At 42.1% G+C, this 15,421-nt stretch overlaps 1 long non-coding RNA gene across 1 annotated transcript in view; it reads left to right on the forward strand.

The window, feature by feature from the left end:
- The first annotated feature begins 2,613 nt into the window (after nucleotides 1–2,613).
- LOC137221866 (uncharacterized) overlaps nucleotides 2,614–15,421 on the forward strand; it is a 34,082-nt gene continuing 21,274 nt past the window's right edge. The window contains exons 1-2 of the long non-coding RNA XR_010942189.1: nucleotides 2,614–2,753; nucleotides 4,501–4,651. This is a non-coding gene — a long non-coding RNA (uncharacterized lncRNA). The remainder of the gene's footprint in view (nucleotides 2,754–4,500; nucleotides 4,652–15,421) is intronic.

Consider the following 15,421-nt stretch of genomic DNA (forward strand, 5'->3'; position numbering starts at 1 on the left):
TATTTAGGGAGTGGAAGTATCTCTTCTTTAAGAAGTTTCTGGCTGTAGAGAATGAGGAGAAAGGAGGCAGGAGGGATTGGAAGTGAGTGGCTGAGTTAGAATGACAGGATCATTCATCACTTTTTATTTTTCTTGTTTTTAAAAATTAACATGCAATGAAAATGACTCTTTGGTGTATCTATGTATGAATTTTGATGTACATGTGGATTTGTGTAACCACCACCACAGTCAGGATACAGATCAGTTCCATCAGCCCAGAAACCACCTGGGGTTGCCCCTCTGCAGTCACACCCTTCCCCAAACCTACCCCGACAACCACTGATCTGCTCTCCATTGCTCTAGCATTGTCTTTTCAAGAAAGTCATACAAAAGGGATCACGTAGTACATAACCCTTTGAGACTGGCTTCTTTCCCGTTCATTCAGCTGCTGCATGTAGCGGGAGTTCGTACCTTTTTTTTTTTTTGGCTGAGTAGCTTTTGGGTAGTATGGACTTGGCACAGTATGTTTATCTGTTCATCCCTTAAAGGGCATTTGGGTTGCTTCTAGTTTTTGATGATTACGAATAGAGCTGCTGTTTGTGCATAGGTCTTTATGTGAACGTAAGTTTTCATTTATCTAGGGTAATCACCTAGGAATGGGATTACTGCACATATGTTAGGCGTAGGCTTAACTTTATAAAAACCTGCCAAACGTTTTTCCAGAGTGGCTGTACCACTTTGCACTCCCACCAGCAACGCATGAGGGTTGCAGGTTCTCTGTATCTTGTCAGCACATGGTGTTGTCAGATTCTTTTTGAGCCATTCTAAAAGGTGTGTAGTGGTATCTCATCATGGTTTTATTTTGCATTTTCGTAATGGCTAATGCTGTTGAATATCTTTTTATGTGCTTATTTGCCATAATGTATCCTCTTTGGTGAAGTATCTGGTCAAGTCTTTGGCCCATTTCTTAATCAGGTTGTTTGTTTTCTTACTGAGTTTTGAGAGTTCTTTGTATATTCTGGATATAAGCCTTTTGTCCAATATGAGATTTGCAAATATTTTCTCCCAGATTGTAACTTGTCTGTTCATCCTCTTAACAGAGTCTTTCACAGAGCAAACATTTCTAATTTTGATAAAAGCTTTTATTACTTTTTTATAGATCATACTTTTGACTTTTCATCTAAGAAACTCTGCCTAACATTATACTTTTTTAAAACTTGATCATTTTTTTATCACTTTCTTGATGCCAGCCTGGGCAGCCCACATTGCTTAACCCACTTAATTTTCACTGTGATCCTATTAAGTTGGTACTATTTTTATATAACCTCATATTACAGGTGAGGAAGCTGAGGCACAGAGAGGTTAAATAATTTGCCCAAGTCTCCCCTGGCTTTCGGCGGCAGAGCTGGGGTTCAAATGAACATCTCCAGGTCTTCAGAGCCCACCCTCTTCACCACTCTGATCAGGTTGAAACTCTGCCCGTGGACTCTCTCATTGGAAAGTCATCAGAGCAAGGAAACCAGTAACATTTGCTCCTTCTTGTCATTCAGTTCTTGGCTTAAATGTCACCACCTGAAGGAGATCTTCCCTGGCCATCCATCTAAAATAGGCCCTCTCTCCTCCTCCCTTCTCCTTTTCACCTCTCCTCCTTCCCCACTCTCTTAACAGAGAATGAGTCTCTCCAAGGCACATCCCATTGTCTGAAATGTGTTAGTTTTCTTCTATTATTTGTTTTCTTCTACATAATTTGTTACTTCCCCAGAAGGCCAGCTGGGTGAGAACTTCACCACCGTATCTCCAGCTTCTAGCTAGTACCTGGCACAGAGTTAGTGCTCACCAAATGCTTGTTAGCGAGTGTTATTGGATGAATGGATGGATGGCCAGATAGACTGATGCATGGATGGATGGATGGATAAACTGCTACTGCTGGGGAAATTTGGCTTCTCAAGCAGGAAAGAAGTGCAGCCTTGGAACTAATCAGGTTATGGCTAGAAGAAATCAAAAGGTGTCTCCCTTATGAATGTATTCGTGTATATAGACATTATGTACAGCATTTGTGTTCTAAAAAATTAGACTATATACATGCATATGCTAGTATATGCATAGAATCTCTCTGAGAGGATACACAAGAAAATGGTGTAGAACTGGGTGGCTGAGGTACTAGGGAGAGAGAGAGAGACTTACTTTTCACTATATACTCTTTTGTTCATTTTGGGGGTTTTTTTGTTGTTGTTTTTTGTTTGTTTTTAAATTTATTTATTTATTTTTGGCTGCGTTGGGTCTTCGTTTCTGTGCGTGGGCTTTCTCTAGTTGCAGCGAGCAGGGGCTACTCTTCGTTGCAGTGCATGGGCTTCACATTGTGGTGGCTTCTCTTGTTGTGGAGCACACGCATTAGTAGTTGCGGCGTGCAGGGTCAGTAGTTGTGGCTCGCGGGCTCCAGAGTGCAATAGTAGTGGTGCACGGGCTTAGTTGCTCTGCAGTACATGGGATCTTCCCGGACCAGAGATCGAACCCGTGACCCTTGCATTGGCAGGCGGATTCTTAACCACTGCACCACCAGGGAAGTCCCTCTTTTGTTCATTTTGAATTTGCTACTACGTGCATGTACTGCATGTTCAGAACATATATTTCTTTTTAGAATAATAATATCAGGTTTCTCTTCCCTGAAAGGCTGGGCAGCAGAGCAAGCCAAGAGGTTAATCAGAGGAAGTTGTTCAGAAGACAATTAACACCTTCTCTCCAACCAGCAGCTTATTTGTAGGAACTGAAGCAAAGTAAGTCTTAAATCAGGAAGGGTTTTACAAGAGTAGATAGGCAGGCAACATGTATTAAGTCATTATTAATGAGCAGGGCTTATTAATTAATTTTTAATAAAATATATACTCATTGCAACAATTCAAACTTAAAAATGTATCTTAAGCAAAACACCCTCTAGTCTGACTCCTTTGACACACTGTAATTAGAAATTTGTTTTTCCTGTTTTTTTCTCTGCTTAAAGAAGTGTTCAAGGTGATTTGGTTATGCTTATTTTTGTTTTCTGTGAAAATAGGACCAAACCATAGACATTACTCCTTGACATTCTTTTTTACTTCATGCGTTTTACAGATAATTTTAAGTTGGCACAGTATGGATCTACCTCATTTAATAACTATGTAATATACAACTGTATTGATACAATCAAGGTGTTTCTAGGTTGTGTTGTTACAAAAATGTTGCAATGACTGTTCTTGTATCTGTCTGTCTATCTACCTATTTATATCACCATCTATTATTGCTATAATTTCTGAAAGTTGTCACACATTATTTTTGTCATAATATTTTAGAAAATGTTTCCTAAAAGGCTCTAATTCTTTTTACAGCTCAATGTGGGTATTTTAGTATTGGTTTTCTTATGCCTTCATCAGCCATGCATGTTACCAATGTTTTTCATTTTTGCCAAGATTAGGAGAGATGCAGGAGCTCATTATTTAATTTTCATTTCCCTGCTTACACATTGATTGCTACCCATTGTCATTTCCTCTTCTGTTCACATTCTTTGCCTATTTTTTCCAATGGGTCGTTTGTATTTTTCCAGTTTATTTGGAGGAGCGTGTACATCCCAGGCAGAGTAAGCCTTTGTTATTTGAAGTTTAAATATTTCCTCCCACACTCTCATTTATCTTTAGACCTCACTTGTGATGTCTTTTGTCATATAGAAGTTTGAAACTTTTCTGTAATCAGATCTTTCTATCTTTTCCTCCATAACTATTAATAACCACGGATGTTTGTGTAACCCAGTGGTTTTCATGCTGCACTGCTAAACTTTGGGTTTCATGGGGATGAATGCATGTAAAAGGGGTGGGAGTGAGTGCGGTTGGCTATTTGGAGCTCACCACTGCCCCTTCCTCTGTCTTTATTATCTTTCACATGTTACCAGCAACACTGTCATGGAGGAGGGCCTAGGACCTGGAGCCAGAATTATTGGACAAAGTATTTAACCTCCCTGGGCCTTAGTTTCTTAATTTCCTCATCTATGAGATGGGGATTTAGAATAGTTCCTGCCTGTGGGATTGTGGTGAGGCTTCCAAGAGCTGGTGCACAGAAAGCCGCTGCTTAATTAGCACTAACCACGTGGCCAACACTGTGATGTACGCACATACATTCTCAAGGCCACAGGATTATCCCTGTTTTACAGAGGAGGAAACGGAGGTCCAGGGAACTTAGGTAACTTGCCTAACGGCACAAGAGTAGTGAGTAATGGAGCCAAGATTTGCACCCTGGTCCCTGGGGGACTTGGAGGCCTCGATCGTCCTCTTATGTACTCTGCAGATTAGAGTATTGCTATTTATTGAGCACCTACTATGTTCCTGCCCGGTGCTAGGTGTTGGGGATCCAGCAGTGAACATGACAGTCCCAGGCCCTTGTTGCTTACAGTCTACTGGGAGAGGCAGTCATTAACGATGAGACAATTTCACATTCAGTTCAGCGCAATTTTGAGCTGGGCAATGAGAGACAGTAACCGTGTTTCCTCTTTTATAATAGGGGATCAGGAGAGGCCTCTCTGAAAATATTCTATCTGAGCAGCAACATAAAGAATGAGTAAGAACTGGCCGGCTGGAAACTGCAGCACATCAAGCGGGTGGGCTGCTTGGCAGAGGAAAAAGCTTGGAAGGCCCCAAGAATGGAATAGAAGGTCAGTCTGGTGGGAAAGCAGCCTGTGCAAGAGCAGGGTTTGTGGCGGGGAGGGAGAGGTCGGGGGTGCCAGAACACGCAAGTCCCGTGTAAATTAAGATAAAAAGTCGGGACTTTATTCTAAAGCCAATGGGAAGTCATGGAGGGTTTAAGCGAGGGAATGCTTCAAACTGCTTGTGCTTTGAAGATATCACTCTGTGAACATACACATACCCTATGATGAAGCAGTTCTACCCCTAGGTAGATACCCAACACAAATACATATTTACATGGGCCAAACACAAAAATCCTGACAACTTCTCTTTGTGAAGGCCCCAAACCATAAGCCGCTCTGATGTCTCTCAGTGCTTGACTGAATAAATAATGATATATTCAGACAATGGAATACTATACAGCAATGAAGGTGAACAAATTGTAACTATACAGAACAATGTGGATGCATCTCTCAAACACAATGGTGTAAAATAATACACATTGTATTAATTCTTGTATATAAAGTTCAAAAAGGGGCAAAACTAATCTATGGCATTAGAAATAAGGATGGTAGTTGTCCTGGGGGAGTAGTGGGGATGACTAGGAGGGGGCCTATAGGGACTTCTGGGATGCTGGTGATATTCTGCTGCTTTTTTTTTTTTTTGCGGTACACGGGCCTCTCACTGTTGTGGCCTCTTCCCGTTGTGGAGCACAGGCTCCGGACGCGCAGGCTCAGTGGCCATGGCTCACGGGCCCAGCCGCTCCGCGGCATGTGGGATCCTTCCGGACCAGGGCACGAACCCGCGTCCCCTGCATCGGCAGGCGGACTCTCAACCATTGCGCCCGATATTCTGCTTCTTGACATGGGTGTTGGTTACACAGGTGTGTGCAGTTTAGACAAACTCATCAAGCTTAACTGTTATGATTTGTGCATGATTCTCTAGGTATGTTCCCCTCAGCCAGTATGTGAGCACTGAACTGGAAAGTCAGCAGGTGCAGTCTGAGGGAGACGAGGTAGGGCTGTGACACAATCCAGGCAAGTGGTGGTTGGCTCAGAGTGGTGGTGGCGGTGATGAGAAGCTCACAATGGGTTGGAGAGACACGTTGGAGAATCGTCCACAGGACAGGCGACGGTGGGGGCACTGACAGCTTGTGAGTGTGGAGGTGGGGAGGAGGGGGCATCAGGTTTGCCCCCGCCCAGCTTCCAGCATGAGCACACGTGTGAGGAGAGGTATCAGAACTAAGATGAGAAGGTACGGGAGGAGCAGATTTGAAGAGGATGGTAGATGGAGTTCCCTGGAAGTTCAGTGGTTAGGACTTGGTGCTTTCAGTGCCGAGGCCCCGGGTGCATTCAATCCCTGGTTGGGGAAGTAAGATCCCACAAGCCACGTGGCAAAAAAAAAAAAAAATCATGAGCAAGACGGTGGTGGAATCCAAGGCCTTAGTTTTGGGCATGTGAAATGTGAGATGTTTCCCAAAGGCCACATCATGGGAGCAGATGGATAAATGGATGTACAGTAGGATTTTATTTGAAAAAGACTTCTGCTTGAAAGAAAAAAACAAAAGCAAAAACCCTGAAAGCCCCCATTCTAGCCCTTTTTCCTTTTACAAAGCACTTTCATTTCCGTTACCTCATTTCATTTAATTTCATGACAAGGATTCTTGTTTGTATGGGAGGCGAGGCGGGGGTGGGGTGAGGGGAATGTTGTTTCTTTATGTAGGAAGTGGAGATGTGTTCACGTGTATGCTGTTCTGTGAGCGTGCTATATTTACCCACTCAAAGAGGAGGCTCTGGGATAGGAGCCTGGGCTGACACACAAGGGCATCAGCCAGGACGAGAAGGCTGGGTGAGGCCCTGGCTCTCACTGCAGGGGGGCGAGCTCAGAGGTCTGAGATCCAAGTGTGATGGGCAGAGAAGGTTCCCACCAGCCTGGGCCCCTGGGACAGGCCGTAAGTGGCAGAAACACACTCTGTTACTTTTTGATTCAATCTGTCCCTGCTTCCCCCTGAGGAAAATGGATTGCATCTTTCCCCTGCTGTTCCCTCCAAAGCTCCCATTGCCCTCAGGGAAGAGTTCTCAGCACAGACCACTAGGCCTGGCCTTATCCCCTGTAACCTGGCTCTTGAGCCCAGTACTCAGCGCAGGGACTGTTGCTGTCCCACGACCTCCAGACTGAGGACTGTGCCCTGCGTCGTGGTGTTCGATGCCAGCCATGTCCTTCCCTTTCCTTCTGGAATAAACCCTCAGAACCCAACCAATGAGCTTGAAGCTGGACATTCTTTTGTCCACACCCCAGGTGTCCACTGTACCCTCAGGGACTAGTCTTTACAAAATCCTCTGAAAATGCTCCGGGCCTTGACTGACCCCATACCTATTTTTTCAACAGAATACTTGGACATGGTTTATAGGCAGATTGGAGTCAAAGCTTGGGCACCCCCCAACCCCAGCCCCGCAATGAGCAATGAAGGGCAAACTCACAGGGACCAACTCAGTCCAAAATAATGTAATCCCATAAAGGTGTCCAACGACAGTGTGAACAGTGTCGCTAGAAGAGGCAGTGGTCACAAAGCATCAAGAGGGTCAAAAGTTGTGTCACAAAGCCTTAAAAAATATGAATACCTCTTGTTATAGCGATTCCACCTCGAGGAATTCATTTAGATAAAATAATGCATGGAAGCAAGATGAATTTATGAGGATATTTACGTAGCATTGCTTATCACAGCGAAAAAATGAAAATAATCTAGATATCCAACAACAGGAGACTCATTAAAAGTAGAAATTCAGGTAATATCCTGCCTCATTACAAATGATGTTGGGCAAACTGACATGTAATTACATCCATGATACATTATGTATGTGTTAGGAGCTGTTCAGTAGCAAGTGACAGAAATCCATCTCAAAATGGGAAAAGCATGGGGAGGATTTGTTGGCCCATGGAATCCAGAGGAGAGTTGAAATTCAAGATTTGGGAAGGACCACAGTGTGGCCAGATCTTAAGATATGGAATCCTGGGACTTCCCTGGTGGTGCAGTGGTTAAGATTCCATGCTCCCAATGCAGGGGGCCTGGGTTCGATCCCTGGTCAGGGAACTAGATCCCACATGCATGCCACCAACTTAGAGTTCGCATGCCACAACTAAGGAGCCCGTGACCTGCAACTAAGGAGCTTGCCTGCAGCAACTAAGACCCAGCACAACCAAATAAATTAAAAAAAGAAAGAAAGAAAGAAATGGAATCCAGTCTCAGCTCCAGGACACTCTCTCCATCTGCCATGTTTGCCTCTCCCTGTGTACAAGACTCACTTTCTCACTGCCAACCAGACAGCAGGGGACAAGGTTTGGGACACAGGAAAGAGTCTACCTCAAGCTGTCTCTAGCCTTCAATCCAGAAATCCCAAGCAAGGAATATATCGGCCACCTTAGGTCAAGTGCCCAAATCACAGCCAGTCAGCTGTGGGCAGGGCAGCCTGACACTGTGATTGGCCAAGCTGCATCAAAACCTGCCTCTGGACCAATCCACTAAGACCGGGGAGGGGTCTCCTTGACCTAACATGAGAGCTCCTGAATTAAACGGAGAAGAACACTAATAATCTCAGTTATCCTCTACATATTCTTAATGGAAATGGATAACAAAACAGTACGCACAGTGAGGTCCCATTCCTGTGAAAACTTCGGAGGAAAAGTCTGAAAAGATATTCTAAAATGTTAAAAGTGATTTTCTTGCACTTGTGCTGTGTTTGGACACCAATTATTTGTGAGATTAAATTTTTTGAAAAGAGAAAAGTTATAATCCATTCTGTGAGTTCAGAACATTGACTCGGGATATTATCCTTTATGGCTCTCTCCTTCAGCCAGCCCATGGTAGATTTGAAAAACAAATAATTCTGTGAACTGCAGACCTCATTCGTGTCTCCAGTCATCCATCCGTCCAACAAATGGATATTTACAGGGAGCCCACTAAGTGTCAGGCAGCAATATGTGCTGGACATGCAGTGATAACCGAGGGCCGGACCCTGCCCTCAAGGAGCTCGCAGCCCGGCAGAAGAAACAGATGAGCACATAACCAGTTATGTTATAAGAAAATCAAAACAGAAGTGTCAGCAGCATGCTAGGAAAATATAGACCAAAGCACAACACATTCTCTTTAGGGGCTCTTCAAAGGTGGTGTTGAGGCATTGGGCTTTGAACTGGGCCCTGAAGGTAGAACATGCAGCAAAGGGCTTATAGGGTGAAGGAAACAGTGTGTGCAGAGTGCAGAGTCCACCAGCAGGACCTGGCGGTGGCAGTTAGCTGGGTGCAGCAGGAAGTCTTGGGGAGCAGCCAGTGAATTCCATTCACTAAACATTTAGTGAGCACCTATTACTGGTCGGGCTTTTGGCTAAGGGGTTGCTGATGAGATAGGAAGGCTATTTGGGATTAGATACCAGAGGACCTTGAATGCCGTTGTTCTATCTCTTTTCCAATAAAACAAAATTGAGGTTTAAATGTGGGCTTATCACTTCTGCTCTAGGAGAGATAAAGATCTTCCCCACCCATGGGGCCTCTCAAGTGTCCTCAGCTCAGGCACCTCCACATAAGGGAAGGAACTGGGTGTGTTGGGAGCAGGGAGTGGAGGATTCAAACTCTCTGCATCCTGAGTTTGTAATCCTACGCAAATGCCAGAGATATTAGGAAACAAGATATTTGGGGAATTTTCCCGGGGACTGTTACAGAAGCCGAGCTGTGCTCAGAAGGTCCTAGCTGGGCTTCGCAGTGAAGGCCCAGAACCACTGGCACTACCCTCCCAGCTCCCAGGCTCTGGAGGGGCTCTGGGGAAGGGGGATCACTATCTCTGATGTGTCTTTCACGCACTAAGCCGAATGACCTTGGCTGGATCGCTGAGGGTTATGTAAGATTAGGTAGCCACTTAGTCAAAAATAGCTCTCATGCTGACTCCAGCCCACAGAGTAGCATCCCAGTGAAGGGGGCACAGATGGGCCACGGCTGGGCACGCATGGGGAAATTCCCTCCCTGGTCCTCACCACTGGAACATCATCTGGGAGTGTGAGATGGGACTTCAGAACTGCTGACAGGTGATGTCCCATGCTTGTCTGTTTGGCAGCAGAAATGTGGCTGTTTTGCAGGAGCACAGAAGCCAAGAGGCCATAAAGACAGAAATCCAGTGCAAACATTAATATAAAAGTAAGAAGGTGCAGAGTGCAGAGAGGGCGCTGGACTAGGAGTCTTCAGATCTGCTGCTACCGTTGACACTCTAGAGCCAGGCACTTTCTTTATTCATTTGACAAATACCCCCTGAGCTGCCACCGTGTGCCAGAGACTGTGCCAGCCCTGGAAGCACAAAAGGCAGTGACAGGCACTGTTCCTATTCTCAGGGAATTTCAGCTTTGAGTAAGCAGTCTTCTACCTATCTTAATAATAAGTAACCTTTTCTGACATCTTCCCCATGCTAGGCATGTTACAAGACATTGGCATTCACAGTGAACAAGCCACACACAGACCCATGCCACCTGTAGCTTACAGTCTGGAGGAAGAAAAGAAAAATAACAGGTGAAAACAAAAAACAGACAAATTGTCTTTACAATAAAAATTCCAATAAGATTTGCTAAGGGCCCTTCTAGGTCTAAGAGCAAGACCTCTCTGTTGAATGGGACTGTTTCTAATTTGTTCAAGGCTTCTGCCTTGTGAAGGAGCATATGAAAGCCCCTGTACTGCCCCTCTGGAAGTGACATTGGGGAAAAATCATTTGGACCTTGTGTGAGGAACAGGCGCCTCTCCCACTTCTTTTCAGAGTGGGTGTTGGTCTCATACTTTTGGGGGACAACTTGGCAACATTCATTAGAACTTTAAAAAGATAACTGATATTAAGGAATTATTGAAACAAATTGTTGTATATCCGTAAATTTCCATAAATGATTAGCTAGCCCTCTATACCACCGACAGGGAAAGAGGTCCAAATGTTAAAATTTTTGATTCAAAAAGTTGTGTGTAGAGATATTATAAAGTTTGAGTACTGTTGATGGAAACGTGAAATCATGCAGTCACTATGGAAAACAGATTGGCGTTTCCTTAAACAATTAAAAACAGAACTATCATATGATCTAGCAATCTCACTTCTGGATATATACCCCAAAGAATTGAAAACAAGTTCTCCAAGAGATATTTGTACACCTGTGTTCATAGCAGCATTCTTTACAATAGATAAAACATGAAAGTAACCCAAGTGTCCATTGATAGATAAACAGATAAGCAAAATGTGATGTATACATACAAGAGGATAATATTTAACCTTAAAAAGGAAAGAGATTCTGACATATACTACAACATGGATGAACCTCGAGGACATTATGCTAAAAGAAATAAGCCAGTCACCAAATACTGTATGATTCTGCTTATATGAGGCACTTAGAGTAGTCAGAATCATAAAGATAGAAAGCAAAATGGTGGCTGCAAAGGACTGCGGGGGAGGGGAGAATGACGTGTTATTGTTTAATGGGAATATATTTTCCCATTTTAATATATTAAAAAAATAAATTTATTTTTATGTATTATTTTTGGCTGTGTTGGGTCTTCGTTGCTGTGCGCAGGGTTTCTCTAGTTGCAGCGCGTGGGGGCTATGCTTTGTTGCGGTGCACAGGCCTCTCGCTGCAGAGCGTGGGCTCTAGAGCACGTGGGCTTCAGTAAATGTGGTGCGTGGGCTCAGTAGTTGTGGCTTGCGGGCTCCAGAGTGCAGGCTCAGTAGTTGTGGCACACGGGCTTAGTTGCTCTGTGGCATGTGGGATCTTCCTGGACCAGGGCTCAAACCCATGTCCCCTGCATTGGCAGGCGGATTCTTAACCACTGTGCCACCAGGGAAGCCCTATTTTCAGTTTTATAAGATGAAAAGAGTTCTGGAATTGTATGTTGGTGACGGTAGCATAACATTATGAATGTATTTAATACCACTGAAATGTATACTTAAAAATGTACAGGGTGGGGCTTCCCTGGTGGCGCAGTGGTTAAGAAAGCCTGTGCACAGCAATGAAAACCCAACGCAGCCAAAATAAATTAAATAAATAAATACATTTATTTAAAAAAAATGTACGGGGTGATAAATTTTATGTTATACGTATTTTACCATAATAAAAAAACCTGAGAAAAAATTGTGTGCAATAGCACCAAAAAAGAATAAGATACTTAGGAATTAGTTTAACCGCAAAGATGCAAGACTTGTATAATGAAACTACAAAACATTGCTGAAAGAAATTAAAGGAGATCTAAATAAATGGACACCTATGTTTGTGGGTTGAAGACATTATATTGTTAAGATAAAAATACACCCTAAAGCGGGCTTCCCTGGTGGCGCAGTGGTTAAGGATCTGCCTGCCAATGCAGGGGACAAGGGTTCAAGCCCTGGTCTGGGAGATCCCACATGTTGCGGAGCAATGAAGCCCGTATGCCACAGCTACTGAGCCTGCGTTCTAGAGCCCACAGGCCACAACTACTGAGCCCACGTGCCACAACTACTGAAGCCTGCGTGCCTAGAGCCTAGTGCTCTGCGACAAAGAGAAGCCAGCGCAATGAGAAGACTGCACACCACAACGAAGAGTAGCCCAGTAGCCACTGCTCGCAGCAACTAGGGAAAGCCCACACACAGCAATGAAGACCCAACACAGCCAAATATAAATAAATGAAATAAATAAATTAAAAAACAAATACACCCTAAAGCAATCTACAGATTCAATGAAATCCCTAAAAAAATAGCCAAATCCTACAAATTCCATTTTTTAGAAGTGGAAAAGCTGATTCTGAAGTTCATATGGAATTTCAAGGAACTCCAAATAGCCAAAACAATCTTGAAAAAGAAAAACAAAGTGTGAAGACTCACACTTCTTGATTTCAAAATTTACTACAAAGCTACAGTAATCAAAATAATGTGGTATTGGCATAAGGATTGTCTTACATATAGATCAATGGAATAGAATTGAGAGGCCAGAAATAAACCTGTACATCTTCATTCAGCTAGTTTTCAGCAAGCATGCTAAGACCATTCAATGGGGAAAAGAATAACCTCTTCAGCAAATGATGCTGAGACAACTGGATATCTACATGAAAAGAATGAAGTTGAGCCCTTACCTCACACCATATAAAATTAACTCAAAATGGTAAAAAGATCTAAATATAAGAGCTAAAACTACAAAACTCTTAGGAAAAAAACCATGGGCATGAGTCTTCATGACCTTGAGTGTAAGCAGCAAAAGAAAAAATAGATAAATTGGAGTTCATCAAAATTAAAAACTTTTCATTGGGATATAACTGACATATTAGTTTCAGGTGTACAACATAATGATTTCATATTTGTATATATTGTGAAGTAATCACCACAGTAAGGCTAGTTAACATCCATCACCATACATAGTACAAATTTTTTTTGGTGAGAACTTTTAAGATCTACCCTCTTAGCAACTTTCAAACATGCAATACAGTATTTTTTAGATTTTTATTGAAATATAGCTGATTTACAATGTTGTGTTAGTTTCAGGTATACAGCAAAGTGATTCAGTTATACATACATGCCTATATATATATATATATATATTCTCTTTTAGATTCTTTTCCATTATAGCTTATTACAAGATATTGAGTATAATTCCCTGTGCTATACAGTAGGTTCTTGTTGGTTATACAATACAGTATTATTAACTGTAGTCACCATGCTGTATGTTGCAGCCCCATGACTTATTTTTTTCAACTAGAATTTTGTACCCTTTGACACCTTTCACCTATAAAATTAAAAACCTTTACGTATCAAATTCACTACCAAGAAAATGAAAAGAATGTCACAGAATGAAAGAAAATATTTGCAAATTATGTATCTGATAAGGCTTTTGTATCCAAAATATGTAAAGAAACTGTAAAACTAAACAATAAAAAGACAAACAGCCCAATTTTTCAAATGGGCAAATGTCTTGAATAGATATTTCACCAAAGAATACATATGAATGGTCAACAAGCACAGGAAAAGATGCTCAATATCATTAGTCATTAGGGAAATGTAAATCAAAATCACAATGAGACACCACTTCACATCTACTAGGATAGATATAATAAAAAAAGTGGACAGTGACAAGAGTTGACAAGGATGTGGAGAAATTGGAACTCATACATCACTGGTAAGAATGTAAGATGGTACAGCCAGTGTAGAAAACAGTTTCATGTTTCCTTAATAAGTTAAACATACAATGACCATCTAACCAGCAATTCCACTTCTAAATATATATCCCAAAAAATCGAATGTAGCTGTTCAATCAAAAACTTATATATGCATGTTCACAGGTGTTCACTATTCACAACAGCCGAAAGGTGGAAACAACACAAAAGTCCCTCAAATGATGAATGGATATACAAAATAAGGCATATTCATACAGTGGAATATTAGTTGGCTATAAAAAGAATGAAGTGCTGGTATGTGCTACTACATGGATGAACACTGAAAACATTATGCTAAGTGAAAGAAGCCAGACACAAAAGGTACATATGATTCCATTAATATAAAATACACAGAAAGGGTAAATCCACAGAGACAGAAAGCAGGATTAGTGGTTACCAGGGTCTGGGAGAGGGGAATAGGGATTGATTCCTTAATGGGTACAAGGTTTCCTTTTGGGATGATGAAAAATCTCTGGAACTAGATAGTGGTGATGGTTGTACAATATTGTGAATGTACTAAACACCATTGAACTGTACACTTTAAAATGGCTAAAATGGTGAAAAAAAATTGTGTGCATTCCAGAAAAATAACCTGAGGGACAGGCACTAAAATGTTAACAGGGATTATTTCCTGGTAATGGTGGGAGTGACTTTTTACTCTCTCCTTTTTTCCTTTTTTGGACTTCCTGATCATTTTACAATTAAGCACATTTTGCATTAATAACTGGAGTGAATAAAGCCACAATGAGCTGTTTTCACTTTAGAAAGCAAGAAGGAAAGGAAGAAAGGAAGGAGGGGAGAGAGGAAGGAAGGAAGGGAGGGAGGGAGGGAGGAAGGAAAAGAGAGCCCTTGAACCATCCCCCTCCTTGTCTCTCCCAAGGGGGTGCAGGCCTTGCTAGAGTGACTTGAGAGTTGTAAGGGTTTCTGGTTAGACGTTAAGAAGGGCGCTTTAGGTCAGTAGCGGTGAGGTCACAGCCAACAGAATTCTTTACTTGTCCTATGGAAAGATCCCCAAGATAAATTATGTAAAAAGCAAGTTTCAGAACATAGAGTCTCAACACCCACACACACACACACACCCACACACATACGTGTGCACACATAATTACTGAAGGGAGGTTACACATACATTTGTAAATGCAAAGATACTCTCTGCCAAAATCAATAAAAAGTAGCAAAAATGGTTTTCCCCAGGGAGGGGAACTTAGTGGCTGGGGAACAGGAGAGGGAGGGAAGGAGGCTGACTTTTCACTGTGTATATCCCTCTCTGTGCCTTCTGAATGTGGTAGCATGGACTTTCAAAGATATATACTTTTTTCCTGAGTATCTGCTTTATGTCTTTAAAAACAAAGTTTCTGAAACATAGGATAAAAAATATTTAGGTTAAAAAAACACTTTTTGTTTCTGCTCTATTTTATATTTACTAAATTAACAGCAGACATTACTTAACATAAATAAGACAGGTATTTTTTTAAAACATTCAAACAACGCAGAAACATTTAAAGTACACACAGAATACTCCTAGATTACTTTCAAAGGGAAAATACACTTACAATAAAATGTATTTTTAAATAAAATAAAGGCGTCAGAGAAATGGTCATTTGTTTTTTTAA

The sequence above is a fragment of the Pseudorca crassidens genome, chromosome 3 (genome assembly GCF_039906515.1).
Source record: "Pseudorca crassidens isolate mPseCra1 chromosome 3, mPseCra1.hap1, whole genome shotgun sequence".
Taxonomy (NCBI): Eukaryota; Metazoa; Chordata; class Mammalia; order Artiodactyla; family Delphinidae; genus Pseudorca; species Pseudorca crassidens.